At 35.6% G+C, this 25,828-nt stretch overlaps 1 long non-coding RNA gene across 1 annotated transcript in view; it reads left to right on the top strand.

Annotated features, from left to right (window-relative positions):
• The first annotated feature begins 523 nt into the window (after window positions 1–523).
• Window positions 524–25,828, top strand: part of LOC129393644 (uncharacterized) — a 92,778-nt gene continuing 67,473 nt past the window's right edge. The window contains exon 1 of the long non-coding RNA XR_008620640.2: window positions 524–853. This is a non-coding gene — a long non-coding RNA (uncharacterized LOC129393644). The remainder of the gene's footprint in view (window positions 854–25,828) is intronic.

The raw sequence follows: 25,828 nt of genomic DNA, 5'->3' as shown, positions 1-25,828 counted from the left end.
CTCCACCTCCTGGTTTCAAACCATTCCGGTGCCTCAGCCTCCCCAGTAGCTAGGATTACAGGCACATGCCACCAAACCTGGCTAAATTTTGTATTTTTAGTAGAGATGGGGTTTCACCATGTTGGTCAGTTTGGTCTCGAACTCCTGACCTCAAGTGATCTGCCCCCCCCTTGGCCTCCCAAAGTGCTGGGATTACAGGCATGAGCCACTGTATCTGGCATATTATTGCTTGTTATTGGGTAGACCACTTATCCTTGATGATGGTGATGTACAGATGGGTTTTTGGTGTGGATGTCCTTTCTGTTTGTTAGTTTTCCTTCTAACAGAGAGGACCCTCAGCTGCAGGTCTGTATACCCTGCCGTGTGAGGTGTCAGTGTGCCCCTGCTGGGGGGTGCCTCCCAGTTAGGCTGCTCGGGGGTCAGGGGTCAGGGACCCACTTGAGGAGGCAGTCTGCCGGTTCTCAGATTTCCAGCTGCGTGCTGGGAGAAGCACTGCTCTCTTCAAAGCTGTCAGACAGGGACATTTAAGTCTGCAGAGGTTACTGCTGTCTTTTTGTTTGTCTGTGCCCTGCCCCCAGAGGTGGAGCCTACAGAGGCAGGCAGGCCTCCTTGAGCTGTGGTGAGCTCCACCCAGTTCGAGCTCCCCGGCTGCTTTGTTTACCTAATCAAGCCTGGGCAATGGCGGGCGCCCCTCCCCCAGCCTCGCTGCCGCCTTGCAGTTTGATCTCAGACTGCTGTGCTAGCAACCAGCGAGACTCCGTGGGCGTAGGACCCTCCGAGCCAGGTGCGGGATATAATCTCGTGGTGCACCGTTTTTTAAGCCCCTCGGAATGGGAGTGACCCGATTTTCCAGGTGAGTCCGTCACCCCTTTCGTTGACTCAGAAAGGGAACTCCCTGACCCCTTGCGCTTCCCAAGTGAGGCAATGCCTCGCCCTGCTTCGGCTCGCGCACGGTGCACTCACCCACTGACCTGCGCCCACTGTCTGGCACTCCCTAGTGAGATGAACCCGCTACCTCAGATGGAAATGCAGAAATCACCCGTCTTCTGCGTCGCTCACGCTGGGAGCTGTAGACCGGAGCTGTTCCTATTCGGCCATCTTGGCTCCTCCCCACTTATCCTTACTATCTCATCTGGCCCATACACGTATGATTCCTGCCTCATTGTTATAAGATCAGGCTATCATTGGCATTATCTTTTTTCCCTGTGAGACCAATAATACTAATTTCATTATGTTCTAGTTTTTGGTATCTAAGGCAACATGAAGCATATAAGGACTCCATGTCATCCCTTTGTCACCAAGATTGTTACCCCTATATGGCTCGGTACATAGCATTCATGATCCATTGTGTCTCTAGAAGTTACTCTGTAACAAAATTTCCTGTATTCTGAATTTATTTTCTGAGTGCTCTTGAGATAGGAATTCTTGTGCAGTCCTATCACATAATTTTTCTCCCTGAAACCTGGCGGCACAGGATATGAGGGTAAGATAGGTTTTCTACTTATACATTATACAACTTCAAGACTGTTGTTCTTCTATCCTAGTTAAAATATTAAAACAAAAACAGTAACAAAAATAACTGAGCTTTTTTGAATACCTAATAGCCTATAAATCACTAGCTTCTCTATTACCGTAATCTACCATTCCTCTAATCACTCATTCTTACTCATTTTATTATATGGTTTATTTATTCTCTTTTTTTTATATCTCTCCTATTACTCTTGCCATCCTTTTATGTTTATCTCAGGTCCATATAGAGGATTCATCCAACAATCTAACTTGTTATTTTCAATGCCTGTATCCTCCTTATCTCAATTACTTTCTACCATGCACACAGCCCAGAGCTTGGATTAACAAGAGCTGTACCTTTTTCAACATAAAAATGTAAATAATTTCACCTTTTCTTTAATCTTTCCTCTTTCTTGTAAAATCTCTATAGCACATCTACCCCAACAATTATTCAATTGCATTGTGGCCTCTGAACAGTTGATCTTAACTTCTTTATTCTCAAGTGTCTTGGCTCTGTTCAGGGATTTCTTCTTTTTCTACATTTGCTCATTTGCTAACTGATCTCAGCCAGTCTCCACATATGATGATGACTAATAGATTTGCATCTACAGCCCTGACATCCCCTCTGAACTCAAGACCCAAATATTCTGATATCTTCACTTAGATGTCTAATATGCATCTCAAGCTTAGCGTGACCAAAACAAAACCCCATACTACCCCTGCCATAAAAATGTGATTTTGCTTTCAATGTTTTTCATCTTAACAAATGGTACTACTACTCACAACGGGTCAAACAAGAAATCCTTGAGTCACCTTTGACTCCTCTTTCACACACTCCACATATATTATCCATGAGCATATGATGTATAATTTATTATTTAAAACAGAGGTACCCAACCCCCAGGCCGTGAACCAATACTCGTCTGTGGCCTGTTAGGAACCAGGCAGCACAGCTGGAGGTGAGGAGAGGGCAAGCGATCATTACCACTTGAGTTCTGCCTCCTGTCACATTAGTAGTGGCATTAGATTCTCAAAGGAGCATAACCCCTAATGTAAACCACACATGTAAGAGATCTCCATTGCATGCTTCTTATAAGAATCTAATTAATGCCTGATGATCTAGGTGGAACAGTTTTATCCCCAAATCATCCCTCCCCACACTGGTGCCAAAAAGATTGGGGGATCACTGATTTAAAACATTTTAAAATAGACAATACTATACAAATCTTATCCCATCTCACTTATTCTATTGCAATTACTCAGGCCAGCATCTCCTTCTAATACATTGGCTTTTATTATACCTTACTAATAAGTTTTCCTATAGCCTTCTTTCTTTCCTCTACCCCATTCATTTATATGACAAATTATATTCTCACTCCTCTTTTCTCAACACTTCAATGGTTTTTCTTAATATTTACAATAAAACTCTTACTATGTCCTAGAAAATTTAATATAATAGCTGTGTTTTCTGTACTGAAATTGTGAGTAGGTCCAATGATGAAAGATAAAATGAAATGGAAAACTAACTTTGTTAAAAAAATATGATGTAGCGAGAAATGGAGATTCTAGAATATGAAATTTAGGGCTAGACAACTTGTGCTGTTGTGCCCGATCCCCTTGTTCTTCCTTCTACTTGCTTACTCTAAGTGTGTGTAAAAAGCAATAAAGCCAATGTTATGGGTCCTTCTGACCTGGTGGATTCTTCCACAGACATGGATCACTGAAGACATAGAATTTTGGACATATGCCAGTGAAGAATGCATATGGTACCAAGGAGCTGCATCCAATTGCACTGTCATGTATCTTTGAGATCACGTACCTCCTTTTTATTACTGTGGTTAGTGTGGGAGTCAGACAAAATTATTAATATCATGGGCTGAGTCCAAGTTATTGTTATTCTTATCAACCCATAATGCTGGATCAGCTTTCCATGTTTTCATCTGTTTTTGGTCTGTTCTTTTAAGACACCAAACATGCCTATCCCTGGGCTTTGTACTTGCTATAGCCATGATCATGAACGTTCTTGCTCCAAATATTCATATGTTTTATTATTTTTAACTTCATTAAGTTCTCTTCCCAGATGCTTACTTTGCAGATATGCTTTCCCTGGATATTGAGGAAATTCTCATGGCTGCTCTACTGTCCTTGCCCTGATAGATTTACTAACTAAAATTACATTAACATTTTACTTGTTTTGTGGCTGAGTATATCACTAAGGCCCGTGCTTAAAAATGTTGTGTCAATTTTTTCTCAATATTGCCTCCTAGTTCTCAAAATTGTTTCTATTACATTTTAACAAAAAAATGTGTTGAATAAGTCTGAAGTTATCTAAATATAAACTCAACATAACTCAGTCTTTTAGTCCCTTGCACTTCGAGGCTCCAATGATTTTTATGTCAGCTCTAATTTGTTAATACCTCAGATTAGTGTTTTCTTTGCAAACATCTATAGACTTGAATTCTGACCACAACTACTTATCTCCCTATTTGTCTCATGCTTTCATTCCCAATAATGCTGATCTGCTACTTTATCAAGTCCTTAAATCTCTTAATACCCACTTTCATCTTTTTCTTGGCTAATACACCACCTCAATTCACCCCCAACCCATGCTCAGATATTTATAAATTATTTCTGGGCCTTCCCACCATCATTTTTCACTTGAATTTCTCATATTTTTTCTCTCAACTCCTTCAATATGTCAAGTTCCACATGTACCCTTTCTAAAATTCCCATTGAGTACATTTCTTCTTTTCAGCAAAGCGGTCTCCAAGTGAAATAAAAGAACCATCTGAGCAGTGGAGTTTCAATAAATGTACCTTAAATTCCAATCTCAATGGAGGTATCAATATGGCTCAGAGAACTATTTCTGTCTTGCTCATCTCCTTTTGTTACCATTAGCAGATATAGTGAAGTATGGAGAGCAATATCAAGCTATACATCTATCTCAAACACCCCCACTCTCGGCATATTATTTCACTTATTCCTTTACAGACGGGAAATAACAGATGAGGGTCTGTAATTCCTGTGTGTTACAACCAAATCACCTAATCATCTCTACACATGGCTCTTCTGTTTTCTTTCAATTTTAGAGACAGTAATGTTCCCTGTTTCTCTCTTCATTTTACTTTGCTTTTCTTTTTAAGCCAAAACTCCTCAAATTTGATGTCATGTTTTCTTTCCTCTATAGTACTATGATTACCAATTTTCCTCTCTCTTTTAAATATTTGGCTTTCCCTCCCAGCCTATTGGGTCTTTCCTACTTGCTTATTTTTCCACAAAACTCAAAGTCTAATACCATATTTTGATAAAACTTTTCTGATCTTACCTGGGTAGTTTATTCCTAACTCTGTATCACCATGTGGAAATTATATAGTCTTAGACCAAAGAGCTGGCTCTATCAGCAGCCATGTAAACAAGTAGCACAATTAAAATCTCTTCTGATTTTTGATTTGCATAATAGTTCTGCTGTGAAAAACAGATTATAATTAGAAGAATTTTTCCCCTGTATATAACTTCCCTGAACACATTGTGAAGCATCTCAAGGAAGAGCTTTGCTTTGTCCATGTGCCATTTTCCAGCCGTGTTGTTGGAATAATTTCTTAAAACTGTATATAGCATAAGAAAGAATAAATGAATAAATTTTTAAAATCTCTGGGAAGGCGAAAATTGTTTCTATCCGCCCAAATCCCCTATGCATCCTTTATGTTTAGGGTAATGCTTATAAAAATGAGTCCTTGTAACAGAATATCCTTGACAAGCTTTTAACTTACAAAATATAGTGATGGAGACTTTCTCCCAAGATAACAAACTAAAAAAAATTATCATTCCTGCTAAAACTGTTCTAGTGTTTAGTAAATTAAATATATAATCTGTAATTTAGGAGCCATGAAGGGCTCCTTACACTTACCTCTGTCCTGGGCACCAGTCTCAATGCATTACCTCTTTCCCACACTGTAATTAATGAGAATTAGTTTTCTACTTTATATGCTTGCAAAAAGCAAACACAAAAGTAAGTGTCCGAAGACATATAAATTAAAATAAAGATATGGTAACTTTTAACTCAAATATATATTATACAGTAGAACTAGTAACACAGATGCCAATCTGATGCTTCAGGGCTTTGGAAATGCCTTCTCTTCCATTGCTGTCTTACTGTCATCCTTGGTTCAGCAGACGGACTTTAGGCAATGCCGAGAAAGGAACCCACAAGTTAGCATTCTGCTTGAGAGGTGACATATGTTTCCTCACCCACAACAATTCTACCAGATGTATTTTTCTGCTGAATTATTGCTCACTCTCAGAATAGTCACTATCCATACCTTTGTTCCCATACTCTCCATTCTCACCCTGACCCTATTCTGGGTTTTAGTAGCATTTCTCTTCCATTATTTAGTAAACAAATAATGGGAACAAAAAGAGTGATTGGTTTGGCTGCCAAAAGTGAAAAAGTCATGGAAATGTTGCTGCCTGTACAATCAAGATGAATAACATACGACAATTAAAATCAAGGCTTTTTCATATGTTAGGTGGAATTGTCAACCAGAAATAACACGTATAAATCAAAGCCAAATAATGTGAAATGTTTGAATCATGTAAAAGTAAGTTTAGCTACAGATAGGACAGTAATTGTGGCTTCAATAACATAAAAATTTAATTTTCTCACAAATGAAAGACCCTGAAGGAAGACAATTGAGGGCTGGTCTGATGGCTTCATAGCATCAGTGTCCTAAGCCCCCTCTGTTGTATCATTCTCATATCCATCTTCACCTGAGATCAGCACATGGTCCAAAATACTGCTAGAGCTCCAGCCATCATATCTGACCCCTAGCAGGAGGAATGAAGATGGGTCAAATATTTTGCCCACTTTGAAATTAGACGGACAGGTCCCAAAGTAACAGAAGTTTTACATTTCGTGATTTTGTAATTATTGCAGCAAATGTAATCAAAGATATCTTCTTTAATATGTAATACTTTAAAGATTATTGTTCCCAATGATGAATCATTAAAAATGATCTGGGTATATAACAGTAGTCATGTTTTAGATTTATATTTTCTTTGATACAAATGTAGTTTGCTTTTAATACATGATCTAGCAATGCTATTTCTCTAAGCATCCTAGTATCTATGCATATATTAATAGTAAAAATTTAAAGAACTAGTGAGCTACAGCTATATAATTTCATGTTGAATTTAATGATCCATAAAACCACCTAAGGTTTCATCCTTTTCATATTTAGGCAAATTCAAATGTGTGGTTATTCTGAATTAATGAAATGTAATTAAAATGTTCTGAGAAATGCCAAAGACACATTAGCTTATATTTTAAATGACTTGTCATATATTTAGTAACTGTTTCTAAAGGACTACAGAAACCAACATTAATTCAGGCTCTGGAATTCAAACTTTAAGTTCCACTAAAAATAAGCAAATTAAAGACAGGTAAACAAGATTTTCAATTAAAATAGGAAACATATTCTGCTTAACTTGAAGCTATCACTCAATACATTCTTAGCATTTTGGATCTTACAAGGACTTATAACTTACTAGACTTCTTTAGACTTTTATACAAGGTTAAAGTTTTGAAACAAACATTACATTTTGTTATAAAGTTATTTGGAAGGCAATTTCAGGTGTTTCTCTCAAATAAACCCCAGTGCAAACATTCTACTATGCCTCTTGAGAATCTTTGTTTTGGAAACATTCATAAACTGCACCGATGTTGCAAGATGTTTCAATGGGCATATCTATTAGGAAGAGATACATTTGGATTTTCTTTGAGTTTTATAAGATAAATTAATTACTTAGTGATTCAAATTTTAAATATAATATTATTTGTTATGATTTTAATGTTTATCAAATGGATTGGAAAACAATGACAGTCAACGAAGTAAACATTGATAGTCAACAAAGTTAAAGATTTTTCGAATATTTTGTTGTTGAAAGAATCCAGTGAAAAATTATAATGAGGTATTCAAAAACCCTATTAAAGTGCTCTGAAGTATAACAAATGTTTTTGCTCAAGTTCAAAACAGTATCATTTAAATGGTCTATAATTAATCTAATCCATGACATTAATTGTCAAATGTACTTCACAATGGAAGAGCTGCGACAGCTTAATTATTATATTTTAGGTAGTACTATCTTCTTCACATATTAACTTCAGTGGATTTAATAAGAAAAAAGATACTGCAAAGCATAAATGATCAAGTCATCCTCACATTCCTTTGCTTGATTACTCTCTCTCAAAAATCAGTGAATCCAGAAAATATGGCTCATGAGAGCTTTAAAGGCAAAATGTATGTAGAATCCACCCTTTCAAATTTGTGCATGTGCCTAACCTTGTGTTTTCTGGTCCTTTCTATCAGGCTCCCAGTTGTTCCTTGCACTAGTTCTCCAGATTGTTCCCACTGGCTCTCTACTTGGGCTCCAGACATTTTCTTAATCCACCTCTGGCCTTTTCTCCAACTCCTCTATAAAATCACTAGTGATCTTAAAAATAATGGAGCTAGCTTAATAAACTAATATAAAGTGTTAATGATTTATATAGGTTTTAATTTTTTATGTTTTTTTTTCTGTGAAATTTATCATTTAATGGAAGGCACCGGACAAGGAAAATAGAGAAAAAAAGAAGACATTGGGGCAAAAATGCCTATTTCAGTTACACTAACTTAAACCACAGAAGTATTCGCCTACCTCATTTGAGCCTAAAGCTGATCTAGCCAAATATTTTAAAGTCACTTTTTCAAAGTTAATTGGATCATACCTTAACATAGAGAACTTTTTTTACATTGAAGTTCTGTAATTTCCTTTTGTGGGTAACGATAGATAAATTTTCCACCTTACCTAGTTTTACAGAAAATAAAATGATTAAGATTATTCTGAGGACTTGGAATGAATGTTCATAACTGGGCAAACACAATATATACAATATGTAATTTTTAACACGGTATGTGGAAAGGATAGGTAAAGCTGCTTCTCTAGCAAAGCAGCTCTTTCAAGATTGTATATATTGCCTCCCTACTCAAAATGATCCCACATAACTGTTCAATCCCAGTGGATATGTGGGATAAGATGTCTCTGTCTAGACAAGAGCTGTAAGTGCCGTGCCTAATTCAGCTTTTTCTAAGAGGTAATAAATTCATGTTTTTCCTCCTAAGTAATAATGAATACCCACTCTCGTTCACTACCTTGTTTAAAAACGTCCCTGAAAGTGTATACTTCTATGTATAATGATGTAGGAAGCGGCAAAAGCAAGATATCTTATGCCTTGTATATAAAAGTGATAACGGTAGTAAGAGCAAAATAAAACGGGAAGAGACACATTTTATTCAGAATACCTTCATCTCACTTATAAATAGCCAGTCCTAGTCTCAGTTTGGGCACTGATTGTTGGCTTAGAAAACCTCCGGATGACCATGGCACGTTAATAGACATGGAAGTGGCCTTCTGAGCGTACCCGCTGTGTTCCGGTCAGAAGATGTCAATATATAACTAGCTCAGTGTTTGACAAAAAGGCTTAACCTCACCACCTGTCATTGCAGTTAGTTAATTGCTGCAACTTCTAGCACTGTAACCATCAATGATATTTTCTCTTTAGAAAATAAAGAAAATGGCTAATGAAAGATATTTTTATGAATAGTTATGAGACAAAAAATATAGTTCAAATTCAGAACACCATCATTTTCAGAAGTTGCACTTTACAAGGCAGCCTGTGGAAGTGATTTTCTCAGGCTCCCTTCTGGCCAATTCATGGAAAAGCAGTAATCAATCACAATTGTTTTATAGAATTGAGTTGCTGGTACCATGTCACAACAAACTGATTAAACCCTCCCAAAAGAAATCACCAACTTCATTGGGACTAATGGTATCTAAGATCTTAAGTTAGGAAGCTGTTTTCATTTACCCTTCAAGGAAAAGTCTTGCTTCTGAAAACTCAGCAAATCTGATTTAATTTTTTTTCAGAATAGACCTTATCCAAGTAGCACGCTACACCATTTTTCACATTTCAGGATATCAAAGGATATTGTGTTTTTGGTATAATAGTGACAATTAATCTTCCTTTCAAAATGTTTTACTAATTAACCCATCTTGATACAGTGTGTCAAGTTATTGTCTGCTTTTTCTAACACATGTTTACTTATCTTTCTTAATATATGTATTAATAATATAACTGTTAGCCAGCTCTTTGTTCTTTATTATATAACTTGAAAATCACATGTGGTTTCAAAATGTAAGTATTATTGAATTTTGTTGCTCCGTGATATTCAATAAATGTTATTTAACAACAATGCCTCAGTATGCTGTTAACCTCAAGGAATGAGACAGATTTTCTCATTCACTGTAATAAAGAGAAGATCAGGGACTTACTTGGCATTAGACCGATAGAACGATTTTTACCTTTTTGTCTTCCTTCTTTCCTGTCTCTCTTCCCTTGCCCCACCCCTCCTGCTTACCCCCTTCCCTTCTTTTCCCTTTCCCCCTCTTATTCTACAAACATGCTTTATCATAATACAAGCTGCACAGGCAGGCCATCTGAGTCCTAGAATCTAAATTAGCTTGTAAAAATTATGCATTTTATGTTTTAAAATGTAAATGTAATATATGTTATTATCTCCTTAACAGTGAAATTTTATTTTTTCGTAACCTTTTAGGAACAACAAATCTCAAGTATCTAACACTCCAAAACAAGGGGCTAGCAGTTTACTCCCAAATGAAGATAATCAACTTCCTATTTAAAATGACAAGAGCAGTTAAATAGGGAGGAAAAGGGATTATCTTTGCTTTTCAGAATCATATATCAAACATTTCTTCTAATGAAAGGAGTAACAACTAGGCACTAAAAGATTATTGAGACTATTGCAATAACCTTTTTCTGATACAATAAAGACTATAGCTATGACTATAGGTCAAGAAAGAAGGTACAATTTTCAAGAGACTTTTCTGAGGTATACTCAGTAAAGCTATAGAAACTCCATAAATATATACACTTACTATGCATCCACAAAATTTGAAATGAAAAGCTAAAAAAAAAAAGAGAAAAAACCACAGTGAATAAACATACAAGATGGTACTATCAGAGAGGATTTTCAAGAAGCAGATAGTGGTGAGAGGTTGAAAGTGCAATGTGTAAGTCCTAGATCCTGAGAAATAAAAATATGCATTGGGTATAATCATTGATGGTGATAGACATGAGATTATAATACATTGAAATAGGGAAGACACTGACAAAGTTAAAATAAATTGTGTGACACATTTATGACTTTACACATAAAGAGAAGAGGCTTAGAGAGGTTTTCTTTTGTTGTTGTTTGGTTTTTACTGGCTAGCATGTAAGAACTCAGTTCCTACTGTCACCTGATCTTATGACTCAAAGTCTGTGGTCTTTTCTACTAATAAACCGCATTCAGTATTGAAAACAAGACAAGTTATTCTAAACCTTTCAGGTGTGAAACTTGCTAATATATAACTTAAATAATTATAATGTAAGCATGAGACGACAAAACTCACTTGGAAATCAGCTTATCAGCGGATCCAGAAGAAATGTAAAGAAATTTCGGCTGGACACCGTGGCTCACGCCTGTAATCCCAACACTTTGGGAGGCAGAGGCATGTGGATCACTTGAGGTCAGGAGTTCAAGACCAGCCTGGCCAACGTGGTCAAACCACATGTTTACTAAAAATACAAAAATTAGCCGGGCATGGTGGCACAGCTTGTAATCCTAGCTACTCGGGAGGCTGAGGCAGGAGAATGGCTTGAGGCCAAGAGGCGGAGGTTCCAATGAGCCAAGATTGTGCCACTGCACTCCAGCCTGGGAGACAGAGCAAGACTCAGTTTCAAAAACAAGAAAAAAAAAGTTACATGTTCTATAAAATAACAGTATGTGGCCGGGTGCCGTGGCTCACGCTTGTATCCCAACACTTTGGGAGGATGAGGAGGGCAGATCACGAGGTCAGTAGATCGAGACCATCCTGGCTAATGAGGTGAAACCCCATCTCTACTAAAAATACAAAAAATTAGGTGGTGGGTGCCTGTAGTCCCAGCTACTCGGGAGGCTGAGGGAGGAGAATGGTGTGAACCCAGGAGGCAGAGCTTGCAGTGAGCAGAGATCGCACCACTGCACTCCAACCTGCGCGACAGAGCAAGACTCTGCTTCAAAAACAAACAGACAAAAAACAATAATGTATCGAGTTTTAACTGTAGAAGCAGAGAAACTGTGGTGGCAAATTAACTTCACATGCAAAAGCAAGATTGACTTTAAGAAATATATATATAGGCAGGGCGCGGTGGCTCATGCCTGTAATCCCAGCACTTTGGGAGGCCGAGGCGGGCGGATCATGAGGTCAGGAGATCGAGACCATCCTGGCTAACATGGTGAAACCCCGTCTTTACTAAAAAAATACAAAAAATTAGCCGGGCATGGTGGCGGGCGCCTGTAGTCCCAGCTACCCAGGAGTCTGAGGCAGGAGAACGGCGTGAACCCGGGAGGCGGAGCTTGCAGTGAGCCGAGATCGCGCCACTGCGCTTCAGCCGAGGGGACAGAGCGAGACTCCGTCTCCAAAAAAAAAAAAAAAAAAAAAAAGTTATATATGTATATATATGTGTGTATATATGTATATATGTGTATATGTGTGTATATATATGTGTATATATATGTGTGTGTATATATATGTGTGTGTATATATATATGTTCAGCCATGAAGCAAAAAAAGATTAATTTCACAAAATAGATTCCAAATATGCAAAAGTACATCTCAATTGTACAGAGAATACTAAAAATATATTATACAAGATTTGTTTATGTCCTATTCATAGACAAAAACAATAATAGAAAATACCCTAATTGTCACATATATAAGAAGAAGAATAGAAAGTGATATGTACATTGTAGTTACATTACAAAGCATTTTCACTTATATTTTTATAATCTCCCACAACGTATGACTAGTAGATTTGTTAATTTCCCCATTTTTCAAATATTAGAAAGAGATAAATTCATTTTTCTCTGGTTACATAACTATTGTGATCTCAGGACTTAATGGCCACAATGGTGGCCATTAAGTTTCAATGCCTGAATTTTGAAGAAGACACATCATCCCATAGCAGCTAGTGATCATAATAGCAACAGTAAAGCTAAAATAATAATATTTTACACTTATTGGGAACTTATTATTTGCCAGACACTATTCTGAGTGCTATACACAGACTAATTTAATCCTTACAAAAAGTCTAAGAATTAGGCAAGATAATATCATTATTATACAGATGAAGAAATTAGTATTTTAAGAGTAATACATTTAAAGGGACAAGTTGATAAGTTTTTTTAAAAAAGAAATTGTCTCAAGTATAAATGCATTTATCAGGATTTCAGAAGATTGAAAACCTTCAGTGTTGAAGTATCAGGCACTTTGGTAAGTGAGGAGTGTTATTTTGGAAAAGAATTTAAGGACCTACAATGTGTGCCTCACACATGTTTTATGTGACCACATATTTAAGCTCTTGATAAGAATTTTTTTCTATTTATACACAAGTATGAGGGGCAGTGTGGTAAGGTGTTCTTCATAAAACAAAGTCTTAAATGTTATCTGAAACTATCCAAGAAAGAAAACCTTAGACATCCTCCTTGAGGTTATGGTGTGCACCTTAAAGCCTTTTATGTCTCCGGCAACTTACAAAAGACAGGAATTTGTTGTTCATACTCATTATGAGGATGATGATTTCATGACTTTGTAAATCCACAACTTTGTATGCAGATAGCAATCTCCTTGAAAGACTGATTGCTAATGTTCAAATTGCCTTTTTTGTGCAAAGCTGACAAATTTTAGACCAAATTGCTGTTGGCTATGTTTTCAGAAAGGTAGATCTTAATAATGACATTTAATTTTTCTTTTTGAACAAATGAATGAGTTTCAAGAATGTTTCTACAAAGACAAAGTCCTATCTAAATTCCACATGAAAGCAAACCCTAATTTAAAAATTAATACCCTAATGATGTCTAATTACTTCCTTGAGAATAAGCAGCAACCTAATTAGTCACCTTTATCTTCATATGCACCTGGAATTGCTATTGTGAATAAAGCATACAAAGCACAGTCCATTTTTAAAACAATACTCTGCAGGATAGGAAACCGAAAAGGTTTGGGTTAGGAAGGCAAGGTAATTTATGACAAATCATTAGTTTCTAATGGCATTTGATCCAGTTTTTGAGGGAATTGATAAAATAATTAACAGAGTTTGGAAAACTTTCCATGGCAAATAACATAGAATTATGGTCATGAGCCACTTAGCGACATTTTGGTCAATGATGGACTGCATATACAATAATGGTCTTATAAGATTATAATGTCATATTTTTACTGTATCTTCTCTATGTTTAGATACACAAATACCACTGTGTTAGACTTACCTACAGTATTCAATACAGTAACATGTACAGGTTTATAGCCAGGAGCAATAGGTTATATTATATAGCCTAGGAGTGTTGTAGGCTACACCATCTAGGTTTGTTAAGTACACGCTATTATGTTCACACGATGACGAAATCACCTAACGAAGCATTTATCAGAACATACTCCCATAGTTAAACAATGCATGACTATATTTTAGAGCTAAATAGAAAGCATTTCCCATAAGGCTAGATAAAATGCAGTTTGAGAAGACAGTCTCTGTATACGTCAGACAGTTCACTGCTATGGTAAATGGCAACTATTAACTACAAACTTTGAGATTTTATCAGAAAGAACTTGGAAATCTCTTCTCTGTTAGATAATGTCTTCCAAGAAATGGGTTGTGGACAGGATAGACTAACCCAGCTGACAACCACTCAAATGAATTCCTGGAAGTGAGCCTTTTCAGACAGAAAGGAAAATAAAAGTTTCTATCTCTTTACCACTGGCTGCCATGTGAAGACTTCAAAAATCAGATTGTACCATCTTCTATAAAACTCAAACTGAGAACGCAAGGTATATTTTCTCTTCAATAGCTGCAGAAGAGCCAGTTCTTACTTGTATTATCAATACTGACTAATGCTGTAAATCTTTAGGAATATTCAAAGTAGTCACTCTAACCCTGTGGAAACAATTCTATTACATGATAATTAGCAAATAAGTTATCATGGGAGGTAGGGACAATATTTCTGATTGTAATTGAGTTTTTCTGGTAGTTATTTTAGAGATTTTTTATTAATTGTTGTATAGCAACTTACCACAAATTTAGCAACTTACAGCAACATGCATTTCTTACTGCAGTCTCTGTGACAGTGGAGTCTGGCTATTGCTTAGCTGGTTTCTACTATACACTCTCAGGCTGTAATCAGAGTCAGCCAAGACTAAGTTTTCATCTGGCAGTTCTACTAAGAAAGGATCTTCTTCCATGCTCCATCAGGTTGTTGGGCAGAATTTATTTTCTTGTAACCACAGGAATGACAGCAGTTAGTTTTTTGTTGGCTGGAGGCTGAAAGGCTGCCTTCTGAGGGTCCTAGAGGGTGCTGCAGTTTCTTGAGGCCACCTGCAGTTCTTTGCCATGTGGGCTTCCCCAAAATGAATATTTATTTCATCAAGTCTGCAAAGAGAGTATTTAGAGCAAGTGGGCTAGCAAGAGAGTATTGTGTAAAATAGCTTACTTATGGAGGTGACCTTCCATATCCCTTGCAATATTATACTGATTAAAGCAAATCACAGGCTCCTCCCTCACTTAAGAGGAGGAGAGTACACAAGGCCATAAAGTCCAACTGGCAGGAATCTTGCTTGGGGGGTACCCTAGAAACTATTCACGCTTGTTACCAATTTATCATGTGATTTTGTTTTCTCTCTCCCTATAAACATGTTTTTGTAGTTTGTTAACCTGAGACACCAACATCTGGAGATGTGCTTTGTTAAAAGAAGATGGTTTTGTTCTAAATTTTTATTTTTGGGGGAGTACATGTGAAGGTTGTTACACACGTAAATAACTCTCTTGGCGGTTTGTTGTACGTTTTATTTCATCACCCAGGTATTAAGCGCAGTACCCAATAGTTATCTTTTCTGCTTCTCTCCCTTCTCCCACCCTCCCTGTTCAAGGAGACCCCAGTCTCTCTTGTTTCCTTCTTTGTGTTAATAAGTTATTGTTTGGCTCCTATTTATAAGTGACAACGTGTGGTATTTAGTTTTCTATTCTTGTGTTAGTTTGTTAAGGATAATAGCCTCCAGCTCCATCCATGTTCCCACATGGATGGTCCCATGATCTCATAACTTTTTATTGCTGCATAGTATTCCATGGTATATATGTACCACATTTTCTTTATCCAATCTGTCATTGATGGGCATTTAGATTGATTCCATGTCATTGCTATTGTGAACAGTGCTGCAGTGAACATGCACACACACGTGTCTTTATGGTAGAATGATTTATATTCCTCTGGGTATAGACCCAGCAATGGCATTGTTGGGTCAAATGACAGTTCTGCTACTAGTTTTGAGGAATCGCCATACTGCTTTCCTCAATGTTTGAACCAATTTACTCCCACCCACAGTGCATAAGAATTCCCTTTTCTCTGCAACCTCGCCAGCATCTGTTATATTTTGACTTTTTAATAATAGCCATTTTGACTGGTGTGAAATGGTATCTCATTGTGATTTTAATTTGTATTTTTCTAATGATCAGTGACATTGAGCTTTTTTTTTTTCATATGATCATTGGCCACATGTATGTCTTGAGAAGTGTCTATTCATGTCCTTTGCCCACTTTTTAATGGAGTTATTTGTTTTTCTCTTGTAAATTTGTTTAAGTAAGTTCCTTGTAGATGCTGGATGGTAGACCTTTGTCAGATGCATAGTTTGCAAATATTTTCTCCCATTCTGTATACTGTCTATTCACTCTGTTGATAGTTTCTTTTGCTGTGCAGAAGCTCTTAAGTTTAATTAGATCACACTTGTCAATTGTTTGCTTTGTTGTGATTACTTTTGGTGTCTTTGTCATGAAATCTTTTCGTGTTTCTATGTCCAAGATGGTATTGCCTAGGTTGTCTTCCAGGGTTTTTATAGTTTGGGGGTTTACATTTAAGTCTTTAATCCATCTTGAGTTGATTTCTGGGTCTGTATAAGGAAGGGGTCCAGCTTCAATCTTCTGTGTATGGCTAGACAGTTATCCCAGCACGATTTATTGAATGAGGAGTCTTTTCCCATTGCTTGCTATTGTCAGCTTTGTCAAAGATCAGATGGTTTTAGGAGTGTGGCCTTATTTCTGGGCTCTCTATTCTGTTCCATTGGTCTATGTGCCTGTTTTTGTACTGTACCATGTGATTTTGGTTCTTGTCGGAGGTTTTCCTGTTTGTTTTTGTTTCGTTTTGTTTCAAAATGTTTGCACCTAAGTCCTCAATTTTTCCTGATAACTGTTATATTCCATTGTTCAATAGTCTTCCATCTTGTTCACTAGAACAAGGTGGACACATTGTCAATCCAAAAAAGTGTGTTACATCAGTTTCAGGTTCCTAACAACTGTTTATTTGAGATACATGAAAGTCCAAAGGGCCCAGTTAGGTGGGCACGGCCCTTAAGCTTGAATTAGTCTCTCAATTATGATGATCAGATCACTTATTTTTATTATTTGTATTTTAGTATAGCCTGTCCTGCTACATTTCTTTGGACTACTAGATTTTTGCCCTTCCTTTAGTAACTGGAGAGAGAATGTCTTTTCTAATCTGGTACCTGAAATGGATTAGCTATCTAAGAAAAGGCTTCAGTACTGGCAGTTTACCCCAAACTCCTGAATTTTATTTATTATTATTATTTTTTAACTAGCATATTTAGCATTCTAAATAATTTGATGTGCAAATTTGTATACCTGTCACCATACCTGCCATCTAGAGATGCCCTGCTGAATGCTCACAAAGAAATTCCTGTCTTCTCTTTAGGTAATCCACAGATGACTAGAAATTATTTAATGAGCTATATCTTTAGAAATATATAAAACAGTCGGGCGCGGTGGCTCACGCCTGTAATCCCAGCACTTTGGGAGGCCGAGGCAGGCAGATCAAGAGGTCAGGAGATCGAGACCATCCTAGCTAACACGGTGAAACCCCGTCTCTACTAAAAATACAAAATATTAGCCGGGCATGGTGGCAGGCGCCTATAGTCCCAGCTACTCAAGAGGCTGAGGCAGGAAATGGCGTGAACCTGGGAGGTGGAGCTTGCAGTGAGCTGAGATTGTGCCACTGCACTCCAGCCTGGGGGACAGAGCGAGACTCCGTCTCAAAAAAAAAAAAAAAAATATATATATATATATATATATAAAACATTGTTTTCTGGATTTTTCTGATTGCTAAGAAAGTTACTTTGACTTCTGGAACAAAATATATTAGTATTGCTTCAATTGCTGTAATTATGACAGAAAAAATTGCTTTCTAGTCTATTCTTAGATATGTAACTTCAAGTAATATTTTATGCCTCCAGGAAGCTCTGAACTTCATTCTGAAAAACATACTGGCCCTACCTTCTGAGAGAAAAGATTCACTTATGATTATTCACAATGTACTTGTTTGGGTTTTTGACACTTTGGCTCTTACTTCACAATAACCTCCACTAATGTTCTCCTTTTCAGACCTGTCCAAGTTATCTAAGCAGGTCTTACATATATCTGAAACATTCATTTTATTTCTTGCTTTCTTTTTTTGTGAAGCATTCATTTTCTGACTTTAAAAGGTGATCCTATTCCTCTACATCATCTTTTCTTTCTCTGAATTTCTGAGAAAATAGCTAGGTGGCATTTCTCCAAAGATGAAGAAATTCCCATGGTGGGCTTCATCTTTACCTGGAGACGCTCTGTTTAACACCAATATTCTTAAATCAATGCAAGTAGATATCTTTTTTCCAAAGACTAGCCCTTATGATTGTGGCTACCTAATGGGGAATAAAACTCCTAAGAAATATTTGTGAAGTTCATAGTCCATGGCGTAAGATCACACACAAAAAAAGAAAAAAAACCTAAAACATAATTATAGAACTATAGAATGCTTTTCTTCTCCCCCCATCTTGCCACCATTATTAAAGGCCCATTTAAAGCAATTTCTTTTTTCTAGTACATCATGACTGGCTATCAAGAAAAAATAACAAGGTATACCAAAAAGAAAAAAAAAATACCCCACACAATTTGAAGAGACAGAGCAAGCAAACATTTTAACCAGATGTCACAAAAGCCAGCATTATGCTGAATGGAGAAAAGTTGAAACTATCCCCACTGAGAACTGAAATAAGACAAGGATATCCATTTTCAACCCTACTATTCAACGTAGTACTGGAAGTCCTAATCAGAGCAATCACACAAGAGAAAGAAAGAAAGGGTATCCAAACTGGAAAAGAGGAAGTCAAACTATCACTGTTCATTGACGATATGATCATATACCTAGAAAACGCTAAAGACTCATCTAAAATGAAAAGATAAATGAAAAGTTTCAGGACACAAAACTAATCTACATGAATCAGTTGCACTGCTAAACACCAACAATGACCAAGCTGAGACTCAAATCAAGAACTCAGTACCTTTTACAACAGCTACAAAAATGAAATAAAATACTTAGAAATATACCTAAGCAAGGAGGTGAAAGATCTCTACAAGGAAAACTACAAAACATTGCTGAAAGAAATCATAGATGACACAAACAAATCAAAACACATCCCATGCTCACAGAGAGGCAGAATCAATGTTGTCACAATGTCTATACTGCCAAAAGCAATCTACAGATTTGATGTAATTCCCATCAAAAATCATCATCATTTTTACAGAACTAGAAAAAACAATCCTAAAATTCATATGGAACTAAAAAAGAGCCTGCCTAGCCAAAGCAAGACTAAGCAAAAACACAATACTGGCTGTATCACATTACCCAACTTCAAATTAAACTGCAAGGCTATAGTTACCCAGCATGGCACTGGTATAAAAATAGGAATGTAGACCAATGGAGCAGAATAGAGAACCCAGAAATAAAATCAAATACTTACAACCAACTGATCTTCATCAAAACAAGCAAAAACATGAAGTGGGGAAAGGCCACCCTGTTCAACAAATGGTGAACAAATGGATAATTGGCAAGCCACATGTAGAGGAATGAAACTGGATCCTCATCTCTCACCTTATACAAAAGTAAATTCAAGATGGATCAAATGCTTAAATCTAAGACATAATACCATAAAAATTCTAGAAGATAACATCAGGAAAACTCTTTTAGACATTGGCTTGGGCAAAGAATATATGACTAAGAACCCCAAAGCAAATGCAACAAAAACAAAAATAAATGAATGAGACCTAACTAAATTAAAAAGTTTCTGCACAGTAAAAAGAAATAATCAGCAGAATGAACAGACAACCCACAGAGTGGGAGAAAATATTCACAAACTGGGCATCCAACATAGGACTAATATCCAGAATCTACAAGGAACTCAAACAAATCAGCAAGAAAAAATAAATAATCCCATCAAAAAGTGAGCAAAGGATATGAATAGAAAATTCTCAAAATAAGATATACAAGCAGCCAACAAACATATGATAAAATGGTCAGAATCACTAATTATCAGGGAAATACAAATTAAAACCACAATGAGATATCACCTTACTCCTACAAGAATGGTCATAATTAAAGAGTCAAAAAATAATAGACGTTGACGTGGGTGTAGTGAAAAGGGAATGCTTTTACACTGCTGGTGGAAATGAAAACTAGTACTATCGCTGTGGAAAACAGTATAGAGATTCCATAAAGAACTAAAAGTAAAACTACCATTAAGTCCAGCAATTAATTCCATTACTGGATCTCTGCCTAAAGGAAAATAAGTCATTATATGAAAAAGACACATGCACATGCCGGTTTATAGTAGAACAATTTGCAATTGCAAAAATATAGAACTTACCCAAAGGCCCATCAACCAACGAGTGGACAAAGAAAATGTGGTGTATATGTACACCATGGAATACTGCTAACCATATAACAAAACAAAATAATGGCCTTTTACAGCAACTTGGATGTCGCTTGAGGCCGTTATTCTAAGTGAAGTAACTGAGGAATGGAAAAGCAAATATCATATATTCTCACTGACAAGTGGAAGCTAAGCTAAGAGGATGCAAAGACATAAGAATTATATAATAGATGTTTGGGACTTGTGGGGAAGTGAGAGAGAGGGGGGAGGGATAAAAGACTACATATTGAGTACAGTGTACACTGCTTGGATGATGGGTGCACCAAAATCTCAGAAATTACCACTAAAGAACTTAACCATGTAACCAAAACCCATCTGTACTCCAAAAACTACTGCAAAAATCAATCAATCAATCAACCAGATGCAACAAGGATGTTGGAATTATCAAACTGGAATTATTTTTTTAAAAACTATAATATGCCAAAGACTAATGGATAAAGTAGACAGTATGAAAGAGCATACTGACAATGTTACCAGAGAGATAGAAATCCTATGAACCCAAAATAAATGCTAGATCAAAAGCACTGTAACCGAAATGAGAAATGCCTTTCATGGGCTCAAGAGTAGAGGGGACATGGTTCTGAGCTTAAAGATGTATCAATAGAAACTTTGAAACTGAAAATTAAAGAGAACTAAGATTAAAAACATAGAAAAGAATATCTAAGTACTGTGGGACAACTACAAAGGTGTAACATAAATATGATAGGATTTCCAGAAGGAGAGAAAGGAACAGAAGAAATAGTTGTAACAATGACTGAGAATTTTCCCCAAAATAACGCCAAATACAAAACCTCAGATTCAACAAGTCCGGGGAACAACAGGTAGGTTAAACAAAACAAACCCAAAACACCCTACACCAAGACATAGCATTTTCAAACTACACAAAAAAGCAATGATAAAGCAAAACATCCTGAAAGAAGACAGGAAGAAAAAAAAAAGCCTTATCTATAGAGGAACAAAGATAAGAATTACCTCCAACTTCTCAGAAACCATGCTTACAAAACAGTGGAATAAAATGTTTAAAAGGTTCAGAGAAAATCCCTTCCTGAATCTAGAATTCTATACTCTGCAGAGTTATCCTTGAAAGGTAAAGGAGAAATACTTTCTCAGACAAACAAAAATTGAAGAAATTTGTTGCCAGAAGATCTGCCTTGCAAGAAAAGTTCTTTAGAGAGAAGGAAAATAATGTAGGTCAGAAACTTGGATCTATTTAAAGAAATAAAGAGCAACCTACTTCTGGTAATTGCTGATTCTTAATTAAAAACGCACAAATTACATGAGCACTGGGCTGAGGCTACCACCATGCTGGATGTAAATACAATGAGTAGCAAGCTCTGCAGAGCTATGCAACATGCAACATGGTAATACTGCCTAAGCAGTGTCCAGAATGTTTTTTAATTGATTGAATTCTCAGTACATCTGGATGGAGACTTTAATAAATTATTATTTTTTTTCATGTGTCTTGGCTCCACTAACTGGCTAGTTTTCTCTAATTTTTTACTTAGTCATTCCTTCAACTTGACTAGGAAGGTGAATGTCAGCTAATGTTTCTGTACACAGACTTAAAATATTCAGCTGTTAATATAGAAGGTAGTATAGTTATATATAATTTGATGAAATTAAGAATACCAAAAATAATCAATAAGAATTAATTACTTTTAGAATCTGGATATATTACATGTTAACAAAGAAAATTAAAGTCTGTATTACTATTTATAAACATTCATATATATATGTATGTATTTGTGAGATTAAGATAGGAAATCTTATATATATATAATTAGAATTTCCTATTTAATATATAGTTTCATATATATATATAAATTTCCTATCTTTCTTAGTCTTACAGATTCATCAGCTATCAAATCTAAAGTTGCTGGACTCCATTAACCTTATTTCTGATATGAATAGCTCTTCACAAAGAGTAAAAAGTTGGCGACTATGTGAATCCTTTGTAGTATTGGGTCCCCATGGTAACAGAGATTTGTATCCTGACATCAGAATCTAAGAGGCCACAGAGCTACAGAGCATTTCAATTTGTGGTAAGGGGAAAAAAATTAAAAAGACAAATGCACAGTCCTAAAATGATACCATAAAAATGGCTAATGACCTTTGGGTATAAGTCTATGCTGATATGTTTTCACATATCATTTATCAACTTTTCCTATTTTGATTTATATTCTCTTGTCAATCAAATGGCTCTTAATATGTTTCCTATTGAAGTAAACTGTTCAAAAATCATGTCTATACATTTTTGCATGTTTTGATAAATAATTATAAAATATGTAATTCAAGATTTACTAGATAATATTTCCCTACTGGGTACTTAATTTTCTTCTAAATTAATATAAAGAAAGAGTAGTAGTTTCAGCCTTCTAAGGCTGACACTAACCTCCTTTCAATGTCTGATTTTGGAGTGGAAGTACATTTTCCTCCATTTCTGGTTTCCATGAGAAGGAATTTCTCCTTAAACTCATTTCAGGCCATTCTATTTATCTGTTTACTCACATGACCAGTGAAGAGGGGGACTGACTTCTTTAAGGCAAATTTGGGAAAAATTAACTCAGAATGCAAAGCTGAACTTTGCCTGACTTATTTCTCTTAGGAAGTAGATGCTCACAGGGAGTCCAAGTTCTTCTCAACTCCTCCAGGTTTCAGGTTTTTCACGGGCCTACCTCCCAACACTCTCCAGGATTGTTGAATCCCACTTTTGGTAATTACTTATTATTGAATTACAAGTGCACTCAGCACTGGGCTGAGTCTAACATGTTAGATAATTCCATTATTTTATAATCTAATCTTTACCCTCCTTTCAATGCTGACTTGACTACATTAATGACATTATGTAAAATAATGTAGAGTAGAAATATGAGAATGAGCATCTTGACATTTTCTGGATTTTAAAGTAAATATTTTAACATTTTGTAATTGAATAGGGTAGTTGCAGTAGGCCTTCGGTGGACACATGTCATGTAAGTATGTTCCTTTCTGTTTATCACTTGTTAAGGGTTTTTTTTTTTTAGTAAGAAAATAACACTGCATTTTGTCAAATGATTTTCTACATCTAATGAGGTTATTAGTATTTTTCCATTTTTCAAAATAAGCTAATATGTTAAACTGCATTTATAGTTTTCCTTTTCTTTTCTTGTTTTTTTTTTCTTTTGATGGGAAGTAAATTTAAAACATACCTAGCATACCTGGAATAAACTCAAATGCGTCATAATATAATCTGTCTCCCCATCTGCCCCCTGTTTTTTTTGTTTTTTGTTTGTTTGTTTGGCTCTACTAGCTTACATTAATAATTTTAAAATTTATATTTGGTAGTAAAATGGATCGGTTGTTTTTCTTTCTCATACTTTTTTTTTTGTTTTTAGACGGAGTCTCACTCTGTCACCTAGGCTGGAGGGCAATGGTGTGATTTTGGCTTACTGCAACCTCTGCCCCCCGAATTCAAGCAATTCTCCTGCCTCAGCCTCCCTAGTAGCTGGAATTACAGGCATATGCTACCATGCCATGCCTGGCTAAGTTTTGTATTTTTAGTAGAGATGGTGTTTTGCCATGTTGTTCAGGCTGGTTTTGAACCCTGACCCCAAGTGATCCTCCTGCCTTGGCCTCCCAAAGTGCCTTTCTCATACTGTTTTAGTTGTTGTTTAGAATTATGTATCTCTTTAATGGTGTGGTGGAAATCACCTGTAAAACTTAGTGTGGACCAGAAATAATCCTTGTGTAAAGTTATAAACTAGTGATTCAATTACTGCAATCAATGTCAAATATATGATAGTTTCTGTTTCTTCCCGAATTAACATTGTAAATGCAAACTGTTTTTATGTTTTTTCTATTTTTCCCAGGTTTTCCTTTTTTTTCCCAAAATGTGGCCCACATATCATTTCATTATCATTGTAGTTTTCCCTGCACCCATAATTTTTTTTCATTTAGCTTAATATTGTTTATTTACACCTCCACACACTTTTTCTAGCTATATCTACCATGTTTGGTCAATTGTATTAGTATTTTCAAGAAACCAACCTTAGGTTCTGTTAATTATCTTTATTGTATTTTTATGTTCTATATTATTAACATGTATTTATATATATGTTCCGAGCATTCTTCTCTCTCTTTTTCCTTTCTTTTCTTTCTTATTTTTTCATTTGAGTGTTTATTTATTTCAGTTTTCTATTACAAATGAAGCATTTAAAATAAAATAAATATCCCTCTTATTTTTGCTTTAGCTTTGTCTTAAATATTTGATATTAGCATTTTTTATTCAGTTTGAAAGATGTTATACATCCCATTAAAATCTATTCTTAGAAATATATAATCTGTTTATTATAAACTTGGCTTATTATGTACAATGGTGAATTAAACTTCCTATCATTATATGATCATTCTTTTTTCTATAGTTTTATTTCTTAGAGCTTGTTGCTTCTATTGATATTGCTACACTCTTATTTTTCTATTTGCCCAGCATGTTTTCTCATAATTTTGCTTTCATTATTTTGTGTATTTATGTTAAAAGTATATCACCTACAGATATAAAAAAGTTGGATTATTTTTTAATCAAGCCTAAAAAGTTTTGACTCTCAGAAAGTTCACTATTTGTGACTGCTAATATATTTTAACTCATTTTAACCTTTCTTTTATGATCTCAGAATTTGTGCATATGTGTGTGTGTATAGTCACTATCATTCTTTTATATTAATTGTTTTTCAGAAGTTCCTTTAGTAAAGTTTTATTTGTACTATATTCTTAGGTTTTTAATTTTTGAAACAGTTTTAAAATCCTCATTTTCACAACACAATACCTACAACATAATTTTTGTTTTGTAATTATTATAAGATGGTATTTTGAGGATATTATTCCACAGTCTCATGGCTTTTGAAATTATTCTTTAAAATTTATCTGATAGCATACTTATAATTTTTTTATAGTTACAACATTATTTGTTGACTACTTCTAAGTATTCCTTTCTTGTTACTGATTTGCAGTGTTATAGACAGTGACTAGAATTCGTCATGATCTCTGAGGATCCATGTCTTTCATCAGTTCTGTTTTTGTATCTAGAAATTTTTTTTTCACATTTGCATTACCTTTTTTTCCTTGGGTTATTTTCTCATAGTTTAGCTCCTATCTTTTTTAATTTGAAAACTGTTTACATATGCATTTGTATTGTATTAATATTTACTAATGATGTGGTTTATGAGGGTCTGTTTCTCTGGTTGTTGATTCTGCTGACTGTGGCTCATGGAGTAAGAATTGTTTCTGCATGTGTTTCTTATGATTGTTTACTATGAAATTTTTTATTGGAATTTCATCTATAGAAATTTTATAAAGTTTGTCATGTGTATTTTGCCAGAGAGAATTAAAATTTTACTTTTCTTAG

This window comes from Pan paniscus, chromosome 14, assembly GCF_029289425.2.
Source record: "Pan paniscus chromosome 14, NHGRI_mPanPan1-v2.0_pri, whole genome shotgun sequence".
Taxonomy (NCBI): Eukaryota; Metazoa; Chordata; class Mammalia; order Primates; family Hominidae; genus Pan; species Pan paniscus.
This window is presented reverse-complemented; position numbering and strand designations above follow the sequence as displayed.